The 18,088-nt window shown below is 39.8% G+C and overlaps 2 long non-coding RNA genes across 3 annotated transcripts; both read right to left on the bottom strand.

The window, feature by feature from the left end:
- Positions 1 to 7,762: 7,762 nt before the first annotated feature.
- LOC108444067 lies at positions 7,763 to 11,541 on the bottom strand. Its single transcript, XR_005130450.1, has 5 exons — positions 11,401 to 11,541; positions 10,392 to 10,532; positions 9,262 to 9,360; positions 8,868 to 8,924; positions 7,763 to 7,974 (listed from the first exon to the last, which is right to left on the bottom strand). It is a non-coding gene; the product is annotated as an uncharacterized LOC108444067 (long non-coding RNA).
- A 1,216-nt stretch (positions 11,542 to 12,757) lies between these two features.
- On the bottom strand, positions 12,758 to 16,201 carry LOC119263675. Of its 2 annotated transcripts, XR_005130449.1 has the most exons (5): positions 16,107 to 16,121; positions 15,890 to 15,929; positions 15,600 to 15,734; positions 14,704 to 14,925; positions 12,758 to 12,908 (listed from the first exon to the last, which is right to left on the bottom strand). It is a non-coding gene; the product is annotated as an uncharacterized LOC119263675 (long non-coding RNA). The 2 variants fall into 2 exon arrangements; XR_005130448.1 differs by lacking the exon at positions 15,890 to 15,929 and having other exon boundaries at positions 16,107 to 16,201.
- Positions 16,202 to 18,088: the final 1,887 nt, after the last annotated feature.

The raw sequence follows: 18,088 nt of genomic DNA, 5'->3' as shown, positions 1-18,088 counted from the left end.
TTACAGAAAGTGTGCAATAATTATTTAAACAAAATTAGGCAGGTGCATAAGTTTGGGCACCTTTGTCATTTTATTGATTTGAATACCTTTAGCACCAATTATTGGAACACAATATTTGTTTTGTAAGCTCAGTGACCCTCCATCCAATTATGAGAAAGGGTTAAGGTGGACAACTGCAAGTGTGTCTCCTCTTTGCATCTTCTCTGAAGAGTGGTGACATGGGAGCCTCAAAACAGCTCTCAAATGACCTGAAAACAAAGACTGTTCAACATCATGGTTTAGGGGAAGGATACAAAAAGCTCTCAGAGATTTCAGCTGTCAGCTTCCACTGTGAGGAACGTAGTGAGGAAATGGAAGACCTCAGGAACAGTTCTAGTTAAGGCCCGAAGTGGCAGGCCAAGAAAAATCTCAGATTGGCAGAGGCGAAGGATGGTGAGGACAGCCATAGTCGACCCACAGACCAGCTCCAAAGACCTACAACATCATCTTGCTGCAGATGGTGTCACTGTGCATCGTTCAACTATTCAGCGCACTTTGCACAAGGAGAGGCTGTATGGGAGTAATGAAACTAAAATTGAGTTATGTGGACATAACAAGGGGCGGTATGCATGGCAGAAAAAGGACAGAGCATTCCAAGACTAACACTTGCTACCCACAGTAAGATTTGGTGGCGGTTCCATCCTGCTGTGGGGCTGTGGGGCTGTGTAGCCAGTGCAGGTACTGGGAATCTTGTTAAAGTTGAGGGTCGCATGGATTCCAGTCAATATCAGCAGATTCTTGAGAACAATGTTCAAGAATCAGTGACAAAGTTGAAGTTGTGCCAGGGCTGGATATTTCAACAAGACAACGACCCTAAACACTGCTCAAAATCTACTAAGGCATTCATGCAGAAGAACAAGTACAATGTTCTGGAATGGCCATCTCAGTCCCCAGACCCGAATATTATTGAAAATCTGTGGTGTGATTTAAAGCGGGCTGTCCATGCTCGGACACCATCAAACCCGACTGAACTGGAGATGTTTTGTAAAGAAGAATGGTCCAAAATGCCTTCAACCAGAATCCAGACTCTCGTTGGAAGCTATAGGAAGCATTTAGAGGCTGTTATTTCTGCAAAAGGAGGATCTACTAAATATTGATGTAAATTTTTCCGTTGGGGTGCCCAAACTTATGCACCTGCCTAATCGTTTAAATAATTATTGCACAGTTTCTGTAAATCCTATAAACTTAATTTCACTTCTCAAATATCACTGTGTTCGTCTGCTATATGATATATTTAACTGAAATTGCTGATCCGAACAACCAATGATTTATAAAGGCAAATCATGAAAATGATCAGGGGTGCCCAAACTTCTGCATACCATTGTAGGAGCACTTTGTAGTTCTACAGTTACAGACTGTAGTTCATGTGCTTCTCTGCATACTTTGTTACCCTGTTCTTCAATGGCCAGACCCCCACAGGACCCCCACAGAACAGGTATTAATTGAGTGGTGGGTCATTCTCAGTACTGCAGTGTTATGTGTTGAATTTAACTGAATAAACTGTGGCCTGTGTGAAGAATGGCACATTTTACATTTTATTAACTTGCTTAAAATGAACAATCAACACAATATATTGCAACTTTTGCTTTTGACTAAATAAAATGTTAACATTTGTGTTGTAGTCATGGTGACCCCTGGTTCCATTCCCCAACACCTAAGAAATCTGAGTTTGTAAGTTTTTTTACAATGATTTCTCAATGACTTAAATATGTAAATATGTAGAAAACCACTAAAGATCACTCAAATTATTTTTTACATGAATCATGTGTGATTATTTAGGGAGAAATCGTAGGTCAGTTCTGCCTTTTTTATGCTGTAGAATAGCCTGGTTACCACCAGACATTCCGTGCCCATTATATATTTGACTTTTTTTTATCAACTATTACATTGTTTTGTATTATATAAATTTGCCTCTTCTGATACTATCAGTATTAGAATCCACTATGTTTCAGATCAACAAGGTGTACTAAGGCTCCTTTCAGAAGAAAAGAAACAAAGTGGAATCCTAAAGCATGTTCAGTTCATTGTTTGATATCAATCACAGTTACATTCTTCATGGTTTGAACAGCACAAATGCTCAAACAGAACTGAATAAGTTTCATGTTCTCCTTGACACTTGGCATATACCAAACAGCCAAAACAGTAGCAGTCTGTTTAAAGGATCTTCAACTTTGTTGCTGCTTTTGCTTTCATTTGTGAAGCAGACGAGAAGTATGCGCTTTGTTTGGTTTATAAGACTATGCTCATTAACATTGGTGCTGACATGTGAGTGACAGTCAGGTGAACTTTGGCTAACTCTGCTAGAAGAGCACATGACAAGCAGCACATTCAACAAATAATGAAAGATTAATGAACGATTCAAATAATACAATTAGCAGACAAATAAACAAATGTTTGACCCATAGGTATTTTTTGATAAAAAAAAAAAGTGCTATTCATAAGCATACTTGTCATTTTAAATGTTTACCAACAATTAGTCACAGTTAGTTATAAGCTAAAAGAGACAGAATTTAATAATAACTTGAATTATAAAATATTTATGTGAAAATTATGATGTTTTTACATTTAGGAATGTTGTTTTTTTGTCTCTGTCTCTCTCTCTCTCTGTCTCTGTGTGTACATATATATATATATCACTGCTGTCAGAACAAAACCTTGTGTATCCAAAATACAGAAGAAGGAAAAAAACCTACTTTACTTTTAATGTAAGTCAATGGAACCAGACTTTTTTACAAGTCTTCTGGGCCATTTCGTTTGGTCCATTCATCACGAAATTTACGCGCAATGTAAAAAACAACAGATGTTTCAAATTATGTCAAAAACATTGAAAATGTTGAAAAGTGGAAGTATGAGGTTTTGTTCCAACTACAACGATAGAGGAAAAAGACATACATATATATTGTCCATCTCACAATAATATAGTTTTATACAATACTGTAATTTCATAAAATAAAATAAAAAACATGAAGAAAAACACATTAGCCTTAAATTTAGCATGTACATCAGTGAAAACAACCTAAATGATCTTGATTTGTGTTTCAGATTCAGGTTTCAGAATTTTGCCCACTGTGCTGGAATAATGGGAGGCCATTTGTTTCAAGTTAAATATGTAAAGTTTAAAGTAAGTCATATCCAGAAGCACCAGAGAAACTTCTGAAGTTCTCTAAAGTCTCCTGAGTTTATATAGAATGTTATACAATAAAAAGATTATTTTGTGATCTCAAGATAGCAAAGCTGTTTTCTTGAGACAAACTATTTTGTAATCTCAAGATATCAGGGCCTTGTCATGGCAGAAGGGCTTGTGTGGTCTAGGGATCTTCAGAGCTAAGTTGTTGGGAGCAATATACTCCTGGTAGGGTCTCCCAGGGCGAACAAGTCTGGAGTGAAGACCCAGACCAACGATCCAAAAATCGTGTACCCTGCCCAGGATAGGGTCACTGTGACTTACCCCTGGAGCCAGGCCTGGGGGTTGTGTACCCCAGCGAGCGCCTGATGGCTGGGCAGCCCACGTAACCCAGACGGGCTCAGCCAGAAGAGGCAACGTGGGGGGACCATGTCGGCCCACCACCCACAAGGTCCAGCACGGGGGAGCAGTGCAGTGCCGTATAGGGAGTGGGAGATTACCCTTGGTGTCCTAGGCCCTTGCGGCAGAAACTGCCTCTTGGCACATGGAATGTAACCTCACTGGGGTGGAAGGAGCCAGAGCTTGTGCAGGAGGTTGAGAGGTACCAACTAGATATAATTGGGCTCACCTCCACCCACAGTGTCGGCTCTGGAACCAAACTCCTTGATAGGGGTTGGTCCCTCTCCTACTCAGGGGTTGCACAGGGTGAGAGGCACTGTGTGGGAGTGGGGATACTCATTTGTTCCCAGCTTTGCGGCAGTTGGAGTTTGTCCCGGTGGACAAGAGGGTCGCCTCAATGTGAATTAAAATCGCAGAGAGGAAAACTCTGACTGTTGTGTGTGCTTATGCACGAAACAACAAGTCAGAGTATTTGGCCTTCTTGGAGTGAGTGGGCAGGGTTCTGGAAAGGGTCCCGCCTACAGACTCCATAGTCTTACAGGGGGACTTCAATGCTCATGTTGGCAATGACTGGGAGACCTGGAAAGTCTTGGCCTGTCCGATCTAAACCCGATCTGGTGAATTGTTATTGTACTTCTGTGCCAGGCATGGATTGTCCATAATGAACACCAAGTTTGAACACAAGGATGTTCATAAGTGTACATGGTACCAGAGCTGCTTGGGTCAAAGGTCAATGATCGACTTTGTTGTTGTTTCATCTGACTTGGGACCATATGTTCTGGACACTCAGCTGAAGAGAGGTGCTGAGCTGTCAACTGATTACCATCTGGTGGTGAGTTGGATCAGATGGCAAGGAAAACTGATAGTCAGACCCAGTAGGCCCAAGCAAATAGTGAGGGTATGCTGGGAACAACTGTCAGAGGCCCCTGTTTGGAATGATTTCAACTCCCACCTCCAGGAGAGCTTTTCTCATGTCCCGGAGGAGGTAGGAAACATGGAGTCTGAATGGAGCTTGTGGGTGCCTGTTGGGGCGGTAACTCAAGAACCCCCTGGTGGACACCAGTGGTGAGGGAGGCAGTTAAGCTGAAGAAAGAGGCCTTTAGGGACTGGATGGCCCGAAGGACTCCCAACTTAACAGAAAGGTACTGACAGGTGAAAAAGGTGGCAGCCGCAACAGTGGCAGAAGCAAAATCCAGGGCGTGGGAGGAGTTTGGCAAAGCCATGGAAAAAGAATTTCAGTCAGCCTCAAGGAGGATTTGAACAACTGTCCGGCAACTCAGGAGTGGTTGGGGTGGCTGCACCCAAGCTGTATTCGGCAAGGGTGGAGAAACTCTGACTTCAAATGAGGATATTGTCAGTCGGTGGGAGGAGCACTTTGAAGAACTCCTTAATCCAGGAGACATGCCTCCCTCACAGGAGTCAGGACCGGAGGGCTCTGGTGGGTCAAGCTCCATTTCCCTGGTGGAGGTGACTGAGGTAGTTGGCAAGCTCTTCAGTGGCAAAGCACCTGGGGTGGATGAGATTCATCCGGAGATGCTTAATGCTCTGGATATTGTGGGGCTGTCATGGTTGACACGCCTCTGCAATATTGTATGGACCTCAGGAACAGTACCCTTGGACTGGCAGACCGGGGTTGTGGTCCCCATTTTTAAAAAAGGGGACCAGAAGGTATGTGCCAGCTATTGGAATATCACACTGCTCAGCCTCCCTGGTAAAGTCTATGCCAAGGTGCTGGAAAGGAGACACTGACTGATAGTTGAACCTCAGATTGAGGAGGAACAATATGGATTCCATCCGTGGAACATTGGGCCAGCTTTTCACCCTCTCGCAGATTGTTGAGGGGGCATGGGAGTTTGTCAACCCAGTCTACATGTGTTTTGTGGATTTCGAGAAGGGTTATGACTGGTTTCCTCGGGATATCTTGGGGGAGGTCCTCTGGGATTATGGGGTACCGGGTCTACTACTTTGGGTCATTTGATCTCTGTACTCCCAGAGTGAGAGCTGTGTTTGTATACTCAGCATTAAGTCAGACCCAGTGTTAGCGTTGGGATCCGACAGAGTTGTGCCCTGTCTCCACTCCTGTTTGTGATATTCATGGACAGGGTGTCAGGGCGTAGCCAAGGTCAGGAGGGCATTATGTGTGGAGGCCGGAGGGTGGCATCTCTGCTATTTGAAGACAATGTTGTTCTTTTGGCTGAATCACATGTATGCTTCCAATGCTTACGGGAGTGGTTTGCAGGTGAGTGTGATGCGGTTGGTATGTGGATCAGCACCTTCAAATCTGAGTCCATGGTCTTAGCCTGGAAAAGGATGGCATGTCCACTCCAGGTAAGGGGAAAGGATTTGCCCCAGGTGGAGGAGTTAAAGTATCTCGGGGTCTTGTTCACGAATGATGGGAAGAGGGATCGTGAGATTGGCTGCAGGCTGGAACAGGCGGCAGCAGTAATGCGGCCACTGTACCAGACTGTAGTGGGGAAGAGGGAGCTGAGCCATAAGGCAAAGCTTTCTGTTTACTGGTTGGTCTTCATCCTGGCCTTCACCTATGACCAAAAGAATGAGATTGTGAATACAAGCAGCGGAAATGAGCCTCTTCACAGGGTGACGGGCAACACTCTATTTGCTAGGGTGAGGAGCTCAGCCATCCGGGAGGTGCTCAGAGTAGAGCTGCTACTCCTCCGCATTGAGAGGAGCCAGCTGAGGTGATTTGTGAATCTGATTCGAATGCCCCCTGGACTCCTCCCAGTTGGGGTGTACCAGCCACGGCCTACCGGGATAAGACCCCAGGGTCGTCTTAGGACCCGCTGGAGGGATTACATCTCCAAGTTGGCCTGGGAGCGGCTTGGGGTCTGCTTGGGGTCCATGGGAATGAGCTGGAGGAAGTTGCAGGGGACAGGTTGATCTGGGATTCTCTGCTCTCCCAGCTGCTACTGTGACTCTATCTGGATTAAGTGGTTAACGACAATGATGAAGATAACAAAGTTGTTTTATTGAGACAATGTAATTATTTTGTAATCTCAAAATGATCAAAATTGTTATCTTGAGACAATGAGGTCTATGTCTTGTGATCTCAAGATAAAGTTGTTTTCTGGAGTTAATTATGTTGTGATCTCAAGATAACAAAGTTAATATCTTGAGATAACAAGTTAAGGACAACAAATTAATTATCTTGTGATCTCAAGACAACAAAGTTTTTTAGACAATTTAATTATTTTGTGATCTCAAGGTAACAAAGACATTATCTTGAGATGAGTTAATTGCATTGCTTTTAGCAGACGCTCTTATCCAGAGTGACTTAGAAGAAGTGCTTTGTTCATCTAGAGAAAGTATCTTTGCTACTTACCAAGAGGTTAGGGGTATAAGACAAAAGTCACTGTACATACCCAGAAAAAAAGACTTCTGTGCTGTACAATGCAATACAATACAATACAATACAATACAGTAAACCACAATACACAGCGCAATACAATAAAATATAACATAAAAGTGTAGCACAATATATTGCAAACAATACTTTATTTAGTGAATATTTAATAAAAAGCTAATTGTGTCTCATTATCTCAAGATGACACTCCAGAAATATATAGCAATAGCTCATGGCTTCTCCAAACTTCCATAAATCAGACACTCCTTTTTATTCATTTTTCAAAATGGATTTGAGCCTCTAGTTAATTCTTTTCATGCAACCCCAACTTTAATTATCCCTGCTGATTTGGCATTTTAGTTTTTTATGATGTCCACAAAGTTTTTGAGTTGTTGTCAGAGAGATTCAGAGCGGTTTGGTGTAAAATGGCTCAGATGTCTTTACAGTGGTGGAGATAGGAACCAGGCATCGCCATGACTAAAACAAAAATATAGACATTTTATTTACCATCCAGAGCCTCCAGTGAATCCACATGTGTCTTGAGTTTATATGGAATGTTAACGATGGAAAAAGTAAATCATAAAAAATGGGGCGTTTCTTTTTAGGGAGGCATTTGCAAAATAGCTTTTAATGAGTCACTATACACTGTGGAAGTCTGATTCCCATCACCACCAAAAAGTTAGGATTTTGAGAGAGCAGGCTCTTTACAATGCACTTCACATTTCTCTTTAAAATGGTTTCATAGGATCGGAGAAAATACTGGAAGTGTACAGTTATGCAAGTTTGTATACAGTACATTTTTTGACATAGTTTTTAAAGACGCAGAGAAAAGTATTTGCAATGCGAATTTATTGGAGCAACATGCGTTTGACATTTTCAGCAGAGTTACTCCATCGCTGCTCACAGCTGACTAAATGAAGTCACAGGAACATAACGGCTATGAAATAACCCAGGAGATTATTTGTGTGTGTATATAGACGGAAGCCATCGCAAATCATTATAGATCATCAGGAAGGTCCAAGAGCAGCAGGACTCAGTCAGAGCAGCAGAGCTTTAAAAGAAACACCAGTTAGACAAAATCCAAGACATGAGAACCTTTTGCTCACATGCAGCTGTTCAGCAAAATCCCTTCACTCGTTATCTGTACACCTTAATCAGCACAAGCACAGGAAAACCAATACACATGTTTTACGCACTCACTCTTCACCTTCATTCACGGCTTGTGCAAGTCAGTACAGACGGCCGGAGAGGCCATGAGGTAGTTGAGATTTTATGGGTTGTTAGATATTAAGTTAACTTTCTTGTGATCTCAAGATAACAAAGTTGTTTTCTTGAGACAAGTTAATTATTTTGAGCTCTCAAGATAAAAGAGTTGCTCTCTTGAGACATGTTAATGAACCTGTGATCTCAAGATAACAAAGTTGTTACAAAATTTGTTAAAAAATTGTTGTTTTGAAATTTTTATTTAATATTTTTGATCTCAAGACAGCAAAGTTGTTTTCTTTTCTTGAGACATTTTAATCGTTTTGTAATGTCAAGATAACAATGTTGCTATGTTGAGACATGTTAATTATTTTCTCAACTAAAGAAAACAACATTGTTATCTTGAAACAATAAGTTAATTTGCTATCTTGAGACAATGAGTTAATCATCTGCAATCTCAAGACAACAAAGCTGTTTTCTTGAGATTACTTAATTATTTTGTGATCTAAGGATAACATTGTTGCTTTCGTGAGACAAGTTATCAACTGAATATAGGTTGAAAAGGATTTGCAAATCATCGTATTCTGTTTTTATTTATGTTTTACACAACGTTCCAACTTCATTGGAAGTGGGGTTGTATGTTATATTAAGGTGTTCAGGTTTTAATATAACAGTGACATCATGCTCTCACATGTATTACTCCAATAAATGAACTGAAAGATGATATAGTGCTTCACTTACTTGTACAAGGACTGTCCATCACTGGTCAGTCCATCACTCCTTAAGTTGGGGTTTTTCCTTTAGGACAAACAGAAAAGGAACAGTTGTAAATAAAGTGGTAAAGGGTCCTAAAGGACTAGACAGCATGCTTTTAGAACCTTCAGTGTCTTCACCAAATAAAACAAAGACTACTACTGTAAAGTGATTGATTTCCTTTGCTTTCATTCCCGACCACTAGCCTGTGAGCATCGCTAAAGACCAAATTCATGTGGTGAATCTCAATTTGTGATAATTCCTCAGTCTTAAAACTCAAACATCGTATGTTACCATCAGATTGGAAGTTAATGATCAATGATTGATATCATTATGTTCGCTTCTGTTATTGTTTTGCCTTTGTGGAAAGCACTTCACTGACCGGAATCACCATTCCGCTCCAGATGCATGTGCCACTGGGACCACAGGACCATCCAGAAGCTCGATTACAGCAGCTGAATCCATCATGACAGCATTCTCCCTAGAATAAAACAAGAGATTTAAGGCTGGGATGCCCAGGACTTCTTCTGGAGATACGGCAGTAGTGGAACACATGTTTACAAGAAATTGAAAAGTATTCTAGGGACTTTTGTCTCCCAATTGGAAACCTTCAAGTTTGCAAATGATGTTGCTAAAGTTTAAAGAACCTCAACATAATAAGATAAAGGATCACATAATTAAAATGTTTTTTTCCTTAGAACTGTGAGCGTACAAACAGACAGTACAGTCTACTTTTTTACCAAGCTGTCTAATAATGAGTTTATCATGAGTGTGTCACGTGGAGCATACTCGCATGCCACGTTAATCTTTGACGTGAAATGGCCTGATGCACGTGTGCGGTGTATGGGTAGGACTTCTATGGCCGATTAGAGTACATTAGAGCAGATGCCAGCTAAATAAACACCTTATTGCTGCTGTCGGCTCAAAACCTTGTGTCTCCATTTTTGTTTGTTTTTTCAGTTTTTTGACATAATTTGTAGATGAATGGACCAAAGAAACAGCTCAGAAAGACTTGGTTCCATTGACTTACATTAAAAGCAAAATGAATTCATTAAAATATTTTCCTTCTCCTGTAAAGTTACCATTCTGGAGATACGAGGTTTTGTTCCGACTGAACGATATGTTGTCTTTTGTTGTTGCTATTATTCCAAATAGATCAGATTTATGGAAATGTATGTATTCAGTTACTGTTGAACAAAGACTGAGAAGCTCCACACCCACATGAACATTATTATGATCCTTATCTGCTGCCAGCATGCTAACAAGCTGCCTTCATTAGGTGAAGGCGACACTGATATGGGCAGGAACACTGATATAACACAGTCCTTGTCACATCGGCACATAGCAGATGTGCGTGTGGTAAGGGATCATACATGAAAGTCTACCTGTGGGCAAATATTGAAAATTCAGAGATTTGAAAATAAAAAATAACAAAAACAAATCTGTGTCACATAAACAATTAATTCACTCATAACGTATAATGAATAGCATAATGAACGTGGCCATTGTTACCTCAGGAAATGGGCAGCATGAATAGGTGCCTTTAGGGTGTTTGCAGCATGTTTGGCCACTAAGGCAGCTTCTGTCTTTATTACAGGTTACGACAGACAAAGAGGGTTTCACAGGATTAGCTGGAATGTATATTGGAGGTGGCTGTAAAGACAAACAATAGTTAAGGGAAAATTCAGATTCACACAGTTTTGCTAATAAGCTAAAATGTAGTCAACCAGGTAAGACACCTCAGCTTTGCCTTGGAACTAAGAGGGTAACTAGCAATGGAAGGTTTTACTTCAACCAATTATCATCAAGCAAACAAGGGGCGTGGCCATGGGCCTACCCAGACTGATTTCAGGCCTACTTAATCAAATGGGGCATACAATATTTTATTAAGCTGTATTTTTAATCTGTCAATCTCAAGCTCTGTCTTATTTTCTTAGCTCTCTAATTTGTGTTTAGCAGCCATTCCTATCCAGCATTGCCTCAAGCCTACAGCAGGCCAGCGTTTGAAGCTACGGCTGTGGTCAAAAGATGTGTTGAGTGTGTTTAGGTGAATTCCAGTTCATTTCTATTGCTCTGATTTGGCGTAGAGATTGAAACTGTTGACTGCATTGCTGCCCGTTATAGGCAGATATTATGACTTTGCGGGACATCAGTGCATTTGGAACTAATATCACTCTAACCACTTTTTACAGATCTACCCAAAAGTCTTCTTCATCTTAATGCATATTGCATACCTACATCATCACATTCTTGCTTTAAACCATGTTGAGTCATCAAGCACACCAATAGACTTATGTTTCTCACACTTTTATCTTCACCTGTCAAAGCCAAATACATTAGTAGCAGCCAAAAACCATATTTTGTCTGACTGTCTATTTTTTGTTGTGAGGTAACAGGAGGAAAAATGCTTTTTAACTTTTTTTTTCTCACACATGATTCCTTTAGTATTTTCATCAGGACTTGGCAATAAACAAGGTAATATGAACAGAAAAGATCTGAAAAGTAGCTTAAGGTCACTCACGGTTGGTGTACAACAAGTCCATCCACTTTCCGTCATGCAGCACTTTTTACTAACTGGACAGGTAGAACCATCAGGACAGTACTCCCCGATATTGGATCTATTGCGTGAGCTGATAGAGTCCAGCTTTTCTTGTACCCCATAAGGTACCTGCAACGTGTTGAGAGATGGAAGAAAATCTAACCCCACCTTCTACCCAGAAATTACATGTAATAATGTTGCGGACCATGAGAAAACCTTCATGCCACAGCATAAAATTATAATATTTAAGATCTACTAAAAAGCTGTATATGTATCAACACTGCAAAAAAACTAAAAAAAATAATAATAATAATAATAAATACAGTGTGCAGCCCTGAGTGCAAATCATTCTGAAGGTGTTCAATGTATCAACAAGAGTGAGTCAATAGTAGAGATGCATGATGACATGGGAATCGTAGTCATATTGGCTCAAAATTGCTTTTAAAAAAGCATCAGGCGAAAGTTTAGAATTCACCGATATTTCAAATTGAGGTAGTTTGATGTTGAAATGTTACAAGTGGTAATATAAGTGTTAATAATGTCATAATGATGTAATAACATAATGCTTTTGTGTGTGTGTGTGTCACAATTGGCTCCTCACAGTCTTCTTTGTGCTTGTGTTTACCTCACAGTCTTGTCCATGTGCTTTTTGTTTTGATTCTTCACTGTCCTGCCCTCTTTTTTTTCGTGACTCCACTCTTGATTGTTTTCATCTGTGTTGTCCCCCTGTGTATGGTTACTCTCATTGTGTCCCTGTATTCAATCCCTGTGTTTTCCTGAGTTTCTCGCTGGTCTTTGTATTGTTTGATTTGTTTGAACTGTTTGACGTGTTTACATTGTTTGCTGTTTGTTATTCAGGCTTCCGTTGTTTGTTTATACTGTGTTTCTTTCATTATGTCTGTCCCTCCTGCTCTCTGTGTTGGCTCTCTGACCCTGGACCGTCTCGACCCTGATTTTGGATTTGCCCTTAATAAATTTCACTTTTCTCCGCATATGCATCTGTCTCATCATTGCTCCCCACTGTTACAGTGTGTGTGTGTGTGTGTGTGTGTGTGTGTGTGAGTGTGTGTGTGTGTGTGTGTGAGTGTGTGTGTGTGTGTGTGTGTGTGTGTGTGTGTGTGTGTGTGTGTGTGTGTGTGTGTGTGAGTGTGTGTGTGCTTCATCTGATGTTGACTCTTCTACTCAACTATGGTTGAAATTATGAAGTGAAATATGTTTTTTATTTTGATATTTATGCATCGACACCAGTACATTAGTTTATGAAAACCATCAGAAATCAGCAGTGATTAACGGTTTTTATATGAGTGAACTGTGGATTTGGCTTGAGATGTACTCACATACGTTGAACAGCAAGACCAACCCTGATCTGTAAAGCAGCAATGTGAACCAAAATTACAGAGTCTGCCATTGGGACATAAGTAGGGGGGTGGGCGAGGCCGCGCATGTGCTCCAGTGGCAAGGCGAGGCTGCAGTGCCTTCTTGGCAGCAGACTGGTGGCAGAGAGAGAGAGAATGTGTATTATTCACATGTACAGGGGCCAAAATTACAAGTTCCAAGTGAGACACTTCTGCACATTCAGCTGGAATCACACTTTACCTTTATTACACTATAAATACCTATTTACTGCAGCTCCTACGTATGACAATAGAAGTACACAGGGGGCATTAAGGGAGGGAGGCACTGCATATACAAGACAGATATTGCAGCTACAAATATGCCAGAAAACAGTAAATAAACACTTTATAATAATGTTCATAATAATAATTATATTTTATAATAATATATTATATTGACTATAAAGTGGAGCAGCTGTGCGTTTTCAGTTAATGATAGATTGTAACCATGAGTAAATGTTGCCATGAGTACTAGCTTTGATTATTCTTTTGATTTTAGAAATTCAATTTACAGATAGGAAAATGTCATTCTTGATATTGAATTAAAATTTACTAGTGAGAATAGAATTTTCAGCAATACAAATTTAATTTCTATTACTCTATTATTATTATTATATTATATATAACAATATATATATATATTATATTATATTATATAATATATATTATTATATTATACTATTATAATTATTCTATTACTAAGAACTGAATTTTCACTAGTAAGTTTTTGATATTAAGAAGACAATTTTATGAGTGAGTATTCAAGTTTCACTAGTTCATTTGTTTATTTTTTCAATAGTTTATTTTAACTAGTAAGAATTGCATTTTTACAGTACAAATTGAATTTACATGTTCTAATGTTGCATGTAGATGTGAAGGCAAGTGTGATTTGCATTGCAAGACAACATCAAGTATGACAAATATATATCACATTTAAGAAAAAATAAAGCTTACACTTAAGGGACTTGGCAATACATTCAAACACTTTTCTTAAAAACATTTAAAATGTAATTGTGTTGGAAACATTCAAAGAAACTTCTCCTTTCTCCACTGTGAGATGCACACAACAGTTAGTGAGAGTATGGTGGCCAGAAAGCTTTGTAAGTAATGTTACAGATGGCAAAATCAAAAGCTCATAAAGAACCAAGACTCGAAAATATAAGCTAAAATGAATGTATAGGAATATGTCAACATTAAAAGTACACAAAGTGAATAACTTTGTTCATCAATGTCATATTATTTTAAAAACCAAAATTCTAAGCAGGCTGCAGACTTGGCAACCTTGGATTTGTTGAGGCACTCCTACTAGCAGTGACAAAGAGCCACTATTGGATAGATCTAATTTAACAATTAACATGTAATGTAACAATTATATTTTTACTGTTAAGAATAATCATATATAATAATTATCATACATGATTCAAAAAATGAATTTTCACTAGTGAGAAAATTATTTTTGATGGCAAGAATTAAATTCTTGATATCAGTGATTATTTAAATTTCTATATTTAAAAATTAAATGTAATTCTTATTAGTAAAATATTCCGCTCATATAACGTATTGGGAAATTCATAAATTATAATTAGTAAAAATTTTATTTAAAAATTTTATTTAATTTTTAAATGTAATTCTTGATTTAAATAATTGCATTTTTACTAGTAATAAGTAAATTCCTGATATCAAGAATTGCATTGTCACCTATAGAAATATAGATATTTTTTCATATATATATGTGGTTTATCTGTGGTGACTCTATGCTATGCTGGAGTCATATACTGATATGGCTGTGTTCTGGTGATGAGTCATCCTCAGCTGGTTTTAGAGATTGACCGATCTAGTGTCTGCTAGTTGAGTCATTTTAGGTCCTAAAAACATTGTAAGATGTACTCACTGAATGGTAGCAGCAGCTCCAATATGGCCCAATCAGGCAGCACGTTGTACCAGCACAGCAGTAGCTACCATCCTTACAGTATTGACCAGGACAATAAAATTTGGCCTTCCTTTCCAGGACCTCAGTTCCAGGAACTTTGTCCACCCTGTCGCACGAGTGATTCTGTGCATTACAGCTGAACCCTTCTGGACAGCAATGGGTCTCTCCTGGACAACAGACAGCCTGGACAACAGAGAGATGATTCAAAGTTGGTTGTGGTGTGACTTTAATCGAAGCACTTCTGTTTACCGACAGTCTCATTTCTTTTCTTTATTTCATATAAACTTTGAAATATTCATTCATTCAAATCAGTGCTCTCTATACATGTTAGTCTTGTTGTAGCTGGTTTTGACCAGAGGAGGACGGGTCCCCCTTCTGATTCTTGGTCCCTCTCAAGCTTCTTCTTGCTCTTATGGAATTCTTATCTTTTCCACTGTCGCAGTTGACCAGACTCATCTGAGGCCTGGATTTATGCAAAGCTGCTTTGTGACAACACTTCATGTAAAAAACACTATATAAATGGGATGAGACTGGCATTGAGTTTCATGTGTTCTCTCATTGGCAGTACTTTCCTATAACAACAGTACAGAGCTGCACTAGCTAGAAATCTTCTAGAAAAGCAGTACTGCATTTTGTGTTGTGGTGATAAACCATATCATAACTATAAATCCGCATTGCTTGTTTTTTTTATTATTAATTGTTTTTTAAAACACATTAATAAATGTAGTGAGGACAAAGCACAAGCTAAACCTGTTCATGCAAATGATGCTCCACTGTTAATACAACTGTGATATGAGAATCTAATGCATAATTGTATTGAGAAATAATTAAGAAATGAATGTTTCATGATTACTTACATTGGGATACGCACAACAGCTGTGTCCACTTTCTTGTTCACAGCAGGTTTCACCATCTGAGCAGGTTTCTCCGTCGGTACAGTTTACGTCTCCGGAAACCAGCACTGCCATGAGCAACACCAAAACAGGAGCCATCTACAGCAAAACAGGAGAGCCAGGAGTAAGTCTGGTGAGAAGCTAAGCAGCAATGGAGGGGTAAAAGAGGAACAACTCACACTCTGCATCAAAGACGTTTTGACCCTATAATACCCTGTAAATGTCTATATTCTTTACAAATTGTACATATTCACCTTATCTTTATTAATGCCTTGTAAGATCCCCCCTGTCTGCCTTTAAATAGGCCATAAAACAATCCTTGTAAATATCCAAGATCTGAATACTAGCTATTTTGATTTTTTTTTATAATTAATTTTTATTCATTATTATTATTCATTTATTCAGTTTTTCTAAAAATGAATTAGACTCAAATGATTCGTCTTGCTAGTGATATCAAAGTTGGAGCCTTACCTCTCTCTACTCTCGCTGGGTCTGTACACTCAGCAAATCTAAACTCAGAGCTTGTGTTCTCCAGCCCTTTTACAATGTTGTCAACGGAAGCGTCAGTTCTTATTTGGAAATATGTGGATAGAAGAAGTTGAGTAACACTGTTCTTCCAGATGTACCAACACGCCCCACTTATGGTTGGATGTCCCAGTAAAATAAACATTTGATTTGACTGTAGATGTTTGGCACAGTCAGCGTTTTCCCCACGAGGTGAAGGACCTCATCTGAGCAGAGGGCAGCTAACATTCTAATGTTGCCTATGAGTCTTTTTGAGATACAGTGTGAATTTAGTCATTTTCATAAGTTACAGTGATAATAACATTATTATTACTAATGGTATTATTGTTATTATTATTCATTATTATTATTATTATTATTAATAATAATAATAATTATAATTTTAAATTATTATTATTTATTATTAATATAAAAATGCACACACTACATTTGTGTGTGAAAGATGTATAACCCCACTTACAAAAGAACTGGGTTGCTGTGCAACGTTTACAAAAAAAACATTTACAAAAAAAATTAAGTGGGCATGCGTGGGCCGTGCATGCAGCCTGTTATAGTAGCTCCTGTTCATGTTTTTCCTTTTTCTTTTCAACTATTATTTGACAAGGTACCTTAGTGAAGCTGTGCCTTATCGAAACATGCTAGTAGAGGGAGTCTTGGTCTGTTTTTCCGCCGTGAAAGTACTTTTTTCACTCTCCTGGTCCACTGCTGTGTAGCAACATGGACGCTTTGTTTACACCCGGAATCAGCTGATCGTGCTGAAGCCGGCTGGCATAGCGACCAGGACAAAAAACACCCCTGAAGAGCTTTCGAGATGGACACACAGGGGATGCAGAGGAGGAACAAAACAGCGCACAGAGAAAATGAAGGTGAGACAACGGAGGCTTATGGGAAGAAGGGATATAAACTGCATCTCCTCTCTCTCATCACAGACAACATGAGGTCGCTGGCTAATAAGATGGACGAGCTAACAGCACTAGCCAGGAGTCAGAGGGAATGTAGTTTAATGCACTTTTTAGAGACATGGCTACAACAGGACACTCTGGATGACAACATTTCCTTCGATTTCCTTCGATTTCATTTTTGTGCTATTCCGGTCTATCTGGGGTGCACCGAGAGTGGTAAGCGTAAAGGAGGAGGGCTTGCTGTGCTAGTTAATCACCGCTGATGTAACCCTGGTTACATTACCATCAAGGAATGTGCCTGTTGCCTGGACATTGAGCTGTTGGCTGTTGGAATCAGGCCATATTACTTTCAGGAGGAGTTCTACCATGTTAATATCATGGCTGTTTACGTCATGATATTATATGAGTTCTCCCTCTGCCAACCTGATATTGGCATATGACGTCATTTATTCCAGCATAGCACGTCTCCAAACTCAACACCCGTGTAACTATCACCATATCAGGTGACTTTAACCACGTCAAAAGGGCCAAGGCGCTACCAAACATCACTCAGTATGTGGACTGTCCCACCAGAGAGGAAAGAACACTGGACCAGCTGTATGCTAATGTTAAGGATGCATACAACTGCTCCCCCCTCCCCCCTCTGGGTAGGTCAGACCACACCTTGGTGAACCTCAGAGTCAGCCTGTGACCACGCGTCCAGTGAGTACATGGTCTGAGGAGACTTAAGAGGCACTCCAGGACTGCTTTGAGGCTACTGCTTGGCCGGTACAGACTACATCATTACAGACTACATGAACTTGTGTGTACTCCACTGTCCCAACCAGGACTGTTAAATGTTACCCAAACAACAAGCTGTGGGTAACAAAGGACATTAAAGCTTTACTTAACAACAAGAAGGGGGCCTTCAGAGTTGGAGTGCAGCCCACTCCACTCCCCCTCCCTCTCCCTCCTGATAGCATGTCCCCCTTCTGTGACTGTCCATCTCACACCTCCACCCCTCCCCCAACTGTCATCTCTACAGTG

The sequence above is a fragment of the Pygocentrus nattereri genome, chromosome 7, assembly GCF_015220715.1.
Source record: "Pygocentrus nattereri isolate fPygNat1 chromosome 7, fPygNat1.pri, whole genome shotgun sequence".
NCBI classification, from domain to species: domain Eukaryota; kingdom Metazoa; phylum Chordata; class Actinopteri; order Characiformes; family Serrasalmidae; genus Pygocentrus; species Pygocentrus nattereri.
This window is presented reverse-complemented; position numbering and strand designations above follow the sequence as displayed.